This window comes from Gouania willdenowi, chromosome 8, assembly GCF_900634775.1.
Source record: "Gouania willdenowi chromosome 8, fGouWil2.1, whole genome shotgun sequence".
Classification (NCBI taxonomy): domain Eukaryota; kingdom Metazoa; phylum Chordata; class Actinopteri; order Blenniiformes; family Gobiesocidae; genus Gouania; species Gouania willdenowi.
This window is the reverse complement of record NC_041051.1, coordinates 19226635-19232634: the sequence shown is the minus strand read 5'-3', so window position 1 is coordinate 19232634 and position 6000 is coordinate 19226635. Positions and strand designations below refer to the sequence as shown.

General features: G+C 36.0%; 1 protein-coding gene across 2 annotated transcripts in view; it reads left to right on the top strand.

Annotated features, from left to right (window-relative positions):
* The first annotated feature begins 1734 nt into the window (after window positions 1–1734).
* baiap3 (BAI1 associated protein 3) overlaps window positions 1735–6000 on the top strand; it is a 42145-nt gene continuing 37879 nt past the window's right edge. For both annotated transcript variants that reach the window (XM_028455906.1, XM_028455907.1), the window contains exon 1: window positions 1735–1976. The gene's annotated coding sequence lies outside the window, so the exon portion shown is untranslated. The remainder of the gene's footprint in view (window positions 1977–6000) is intronic.

The following is a 6000-nucleotide window of genomic DNA, read 5'->3' as shown; positions in this document are numbered from 1 at the left end:
TAAGATAGGTTGCATTCACACTGACATATACTGTACACTATTTATCTTCAAAGTTATGGTTCTGAATTTATTCTTAAAAGTAATCCAGTGTATTGAATTATTATTAGTGACTAATGATTATAGTGGATGGTTTACAAATATATTGTGCATATATTATATTGATTGATGAAAGAAAAAAAAAAAAAAAAAACAGGAGGAAAAACATATAATCCTTGTCCATAAAACAGCTGTGTTATTATATAGCTAGATAGTCGCAGTTAGAAATCAGAACAGCCATTTATGTCTGAAATATCAACAAAAAGCAGCCAGTCTATCTCCTGCCTCAAAGTAACTCATTTTTTACTTCATCATGTGACTTCCCGCTCATTATCATAACCTAATTAGCTGTTTATCCATAGAACCAGTAAAACAAAAGATGCCAATACAGTTACAGGTAAGGGTACGTTTTCTTTTAACCATTTTTAAGGTTAAATTACGTTTGTAATCCATTTAAAAAGTCATATATTTACTATAATGGGCTTTATAAATAATATTCATGTGTGTTGAGGTAAAGCTATATTAATGATAACTTCGTACCAAGTTTATATAATGAATGTTCAAATGAAACGATTAGAGAAATAAAATATTATAAAGTTATTAGTTTAATAGCGCAACAGATGCTTTATGAGTTTGTTGGCTGAACGCAAACATAATCCAAATGTTGTTGAAATGTTGTGAAAAGGCAGTTAAAGCAGTGGAAAAAGCCAAACAAGCAGAAGAAAAGAAACTTGCTCTGCGCTCACAGCTTTTTCTCAGCGACATCCCTCAGCAACAGAGATGATGCATTCACGGGAATCACGTAAACCGTGGTTCTAATCAACAATTACTAAAAGAAATGATAGCAAGCCATTATATACAGCTACCAGGGAACACAATGTTAATCATCCTGTTTGGACTTTCAACTGAATAGCAATTTTATCCTGCAGAACTATTGTGCAGTTTTCTATGTACAGTGTTTAAAGGAATTCATTAATTTAATTACTACATAACAAACATACAAGCCAATAAATAAATATTCTACAAAAAGAATGATTTTATTTTATTTTTTTTTTTAAAAAAAAGAAAACGAATATGTTAATGTTTAAAAAAAAAAAAAAAAAAAAAAAAAATGATCAGCGTATAGTATTCTTAAACAATATTATTGAGGAATGGCGTGACATGCCATGTTTATGTATAAAACATGTATTATACTGTGTGTGTGTGTGTGTGTGTGTGTGTGTGTGTGTGTGTGTGTGTGTGTGTGTGTGTGCGTGTGTGTGTGTGTGTGTGTGTGTGTGTGTGTGTGTGTGTGTGTGTGCGTGTGTGTGTGTGTATGTGTGTGTGTTTGTGTGTGTGTGCGTGTGTGTGCGTGTGCATGTGCATGTGCGTGTGTGTGTCATGTTTGTAAAATTAACCTAAAGTCTCAAATCACAAGTGTGCACAATATTAGCAAAAAAAAAAAATGTAGTTTGATTCAAAGTATTCCACAAGTCAGTATTAGAAAAGATTATCTTAATTGTCAATTTTAAACATTTATGCCATTAAATGCAAGCCCATAAAAATACAACAAAAACAACAAAACTGAATAAATACATTTATTATGTATTTATTTAGTTTTAGACCTGCTCTTTCATACAGCCAGTAGCGCCAATAATTCCGACAGCAGCGCTCGTGCACTTCCTGTGGCCATATTTGGAAGAGCATCGGCGGAGCGTGATCTGAGAGAAGCATTTGGAAGAATAAAATGAGCATTTGTCTTTTGACTGTAACAGGAGAAAAATACAGCTAAGCTTGCCATCACACAAGCTGACTGCAGCCTGATCTGATCTGATCTGATCTGATCTGAGAGAGAGAAGCTTCATCCTGCTCCTTCCATCAGCATCAGCACTGGGTCACAGGAACTCTGACACGCCGCAGAAAAAGCACACTTCACACTGGGAAACTGTCAGGAGAAGCGGGTGAGTGCGATCTTTTGTCATTTCTCAGCGGTCACTACCTGATGATGAGTGAACCTGTGCTATCGGAGCCTGTGTCAGCTTCACTGACTCACCGAGCCAGCATCACACAGACACAGGATGCTTATTTCAGCACCTGTTGATCGGTCTGATTTCATCTTGTAATTGGTTTCATATAAGGTGGATGATCAACTTCCCTGGGTGTAATAAATAAATAAATAAATAAATAAATAAATAAATAAATATGTATTTAAAAAAAAAAAAAAAAATGTATAGATGTATTTTTTTTTTCTCTCTCTCTTTTTTTTAAAAGAAATGCTTGCAGTTTGTTTTTACTTGATGATTAAAAAGCTCCTGTTCTGTGCATTACAAAGGTTCTATGTCTGATCAGGAGGTAAATGTCTGGAGGTTGAAAAACCATGCGGATACTCTCTAAATAGATCTCAGTTGGATATTGCATATTATTGGCTTTTATTGTGGGCAAGTGCTTGAAATAATATGACTCGCCTAATTCAACATTGTTAGTCAACATCGTGGTTTATTTTAAAATGTTTGTATATTAAAGTGCTACTTTAAATACACACATGCAGTAAAATGGAAAAAAAAAAAACGAGTTGGAGACCTTTGTTTCAAACTGCTTTAATGCACCCTTTGATAAAGTTTTGTAGCAGTGTGTTTTTTTTGTTGTTGTTGTCTTTGTTGTTGTCTTCAGGGTTGGACTCAATTGTTGAAATGTAACGCTTTTAGTATCGCTGATATGTAGTCTTGACTGAGCTCCTCACTTTGAGTGAATCAATCTTCTGCTTCTGGTGAAGCTTAGAAAGAAAGAAAAAAAAAAAAAGAAAAAATCTATATTTCTCACTTACAGCTGCACACATAAACACACCATGACATCTCAGCTTGGTCTTAGTGACAGTTGGAACTGCTTGTGCTTTTTTATCCCTTAATAGTTCTAATTCTTCTGTTCTTTCACTTTCACGTGAATCCACTGACTTCTCAAAAATTAACTTTGTAAAATAAAATAAAAACCTTCCAGAGAGTGTCTTCAGAAATTATGATTAATGTATTAATGATGAGCTTTTGACTGTATTTGTTGTGAGAAACCTTGTTAGCACTTTTTTTTTTTTTTTTTTTTTTTTTTGAAGTGGCTTGCATTGGCAGAGAAAAGAAAATGTGTGTTTCTGTGGAAGTGCATCATTTACGTTACTCCAATTGTTTTTATGAGGTTAAAAGCCTCCGATTGGACTAGACTTACCCACATTAAAGTCTCTTTTTTGTTAAGCTGGAAGGCATAGGTGGATCTCTAGTAATGGCCGATATGGGCATCCAATGCTGCGAGTCCACTTTCTCATTTCCTGATAAGTGCAATGTCAAAATCCATCCACTGTTCTTTCCCTGGTCTTCTTAAGAAATAACACCAAAATGTCCAAGGAACTGGATAACATGTGACTACAACTTCAAATTGAAGTAATCCTTGAGAAACACTGGACAGGAAATATGTCGGAGAAAAATTGTCGTGCCGAGAACATGATATGCAAATGCTGATTGGCTGAAATCTCCAAAATGGCGATGCCCACTTTTTATGGTGTATTTAATGTGTTTAAGGGCTTTAAGTGAATATCGAAGACTCCCAAAGACATTGCATGGACACAATAATAACAACGTTTTATTATTCAGCTTTAGACCGATCATCTAATGTGCATTCATGTGATGGATTGTGAATCACTTAATCAATAGCTAAACAATTGATTGATTTAAAACAAGAAACTGAGAATTCCTCAGGTGTTTCCATCAAAATGTTATTCACTGGAATAAACTGGAAGCCATCAAAAGAAGAAAAAACCAACTGTTGGAGCGATGGCTACGTGGCTACGAAGTTGAACCCATATACCACCAAGAGGATTTTAAATGGCCTTTGTAGATTTTTTATTTTTTTTTCACCTGTTTACCAGCTGCTTCTCCTCTGCTGTTACCATAGAGATACTTCATCCCTATCAGCAAGACGCCTTTGGCTACAGGGCTCTCTGGTCTCTCACAGGAGCGAGACACTGGTGAGCAAGTGATTCCCTGGCACGACTTCAACACCAGTATAGCGAGAATGCCATTTATTTGGCTTTGACAGTGTTACCTTGGCAGCCAACTCGGCCCTGCGAACCCACCGCCGCACACATCGACTCATTTTGTCACTAGGGATTGACGGCTGATACAGAGTGAAATCCAGCTGGGGGAGATCCACTCCTGCAATTGAAATGAGTTCACCTGGGAGAAAGCTGCTCCGTAGCGTCTGTTCGCTGTCAGCAGGCTCACCGGTACACGACTGCGTTTGGTGAATCACATGTGATGCCTGAGCAAGTACCTGTGAACAAGGAATAGAAAAATAGCTTTTCTCTTTCACCTCAATATCTCAGTAAGAGTAACAGGGTCGAGGTAAAGTCATTTGATAGACCATGAAGCACCGAACAAACGCACAAGATCAAATACAAAACACATAAATAGGCAAGACCACAGCCTGGAACAGCCTAGAAATTGAAGATCACTGGTGTTTAGGCATATTTTAAAACTACTAAAAACTAACTGCCCCTGGTATAAATGTAATAATGATATTATTACATTTTATTCAGAAGTGCCTTTCAAACACTCAAATACTGGACAGCAGTGGTTCCCAACCTTTTTGGCTCTGTGTACTAACGCCCTTAGGGTTTTTTTTATTTTTTTTAATTTATTTATTTTTAATTTTTTTTATCATATCAAGTTTACCGCCTCCTCATTTCACAAGTACCCCTTCACTATTTTATATGCTGTTTTATTTGTGTATCAGCAAGTGTTCTGAGACTCCTTCCTGGATCTTCATGATGTATCCCAAAAGCATTAAACAATTAATTCTGTTTCAATAAATTACATGTAAGGACAGCGATTTATTGGGCAATATTATTGTTAGTTTGTGGTAAATTTGTCCAAAATATAGCACAAAAGGAACTATGAATGTTTTCCTATTATATTTTTATTTGATTGATAAATGTTTCCATGCACCCCCTACAATGTGCTCCTGTAGCCCTAAGGGTACGTGTACCCCTGGTTTGGAATCTTTGCTGTACAGAAATAAAGCAACAAAGAACAACAAGAGAACGCAAAACTTCTGCCAAGCACCAAATATACTCTTTTTTTAGATAATGGCAGTTATATGGATCAGTGGTCCTGATCATGGAAAACAATATAATTCACGCTTTCTAAGGCTTTTTAGAAATTTCTAGTACATGCTGTCTCATTGTTTGCTCTGAACAGAAAGAGAAACGAAATGTATGGCTAGAGCATGTAATGCACAAAGTCACCAGCAGGAGGTGTTGTAGAACCAGCTCAAAGAGCTGAACCTAGGCATTCAATCAATCATTCAATCAATCAACATTTATTTATAGAGTCCTTTACAACACTCAAGGTGACTAAAGTGCTTTACAGTAAAGTATGACAAGATTAGAATAAAAACAATTACGTACACAACAATAAAATGTGCAACAATCAAATGAAATCAACTGAACGATAAAATAGATAAAATGTCACCACATTACTGAGTACTAAAAGCCAGTCTGAATAAATATGTTTTAAGTCGGGCTTTAAAAAGACCAAAGTCAGGGGGCAGCTTGTTCCAGAGTCTGGGCCAAGCAACTGTTTGTAGTCGTCGGGTCCTGGGACTTCCAACAGGAGCTGGTTTGTGGACTTGAGCACTCTATTACAGTTGCGGACAGTCAGGAGGTCTGACAGATAAGGAGGGGCAAGTCCGTTGAAAGCGTTAAAAACGAAAAGTAAAATCTTTAAATAATTTATCAATTTTTCAAATTGATGCAGAATCACTGTACTAATTTCCAAAATCTAATCACTTGTTCTTTATCCAACTTGGGATATTTGCTTAAAATGTTTTCACAATCCATCTATTAGTTTTTGAGCTCACAGACAGATAATTAAATACATTAATAACCTCCTTAACATAGGTAATTAGAACAAGACTACGTGAGATTGAATTGAATTCCAGAGA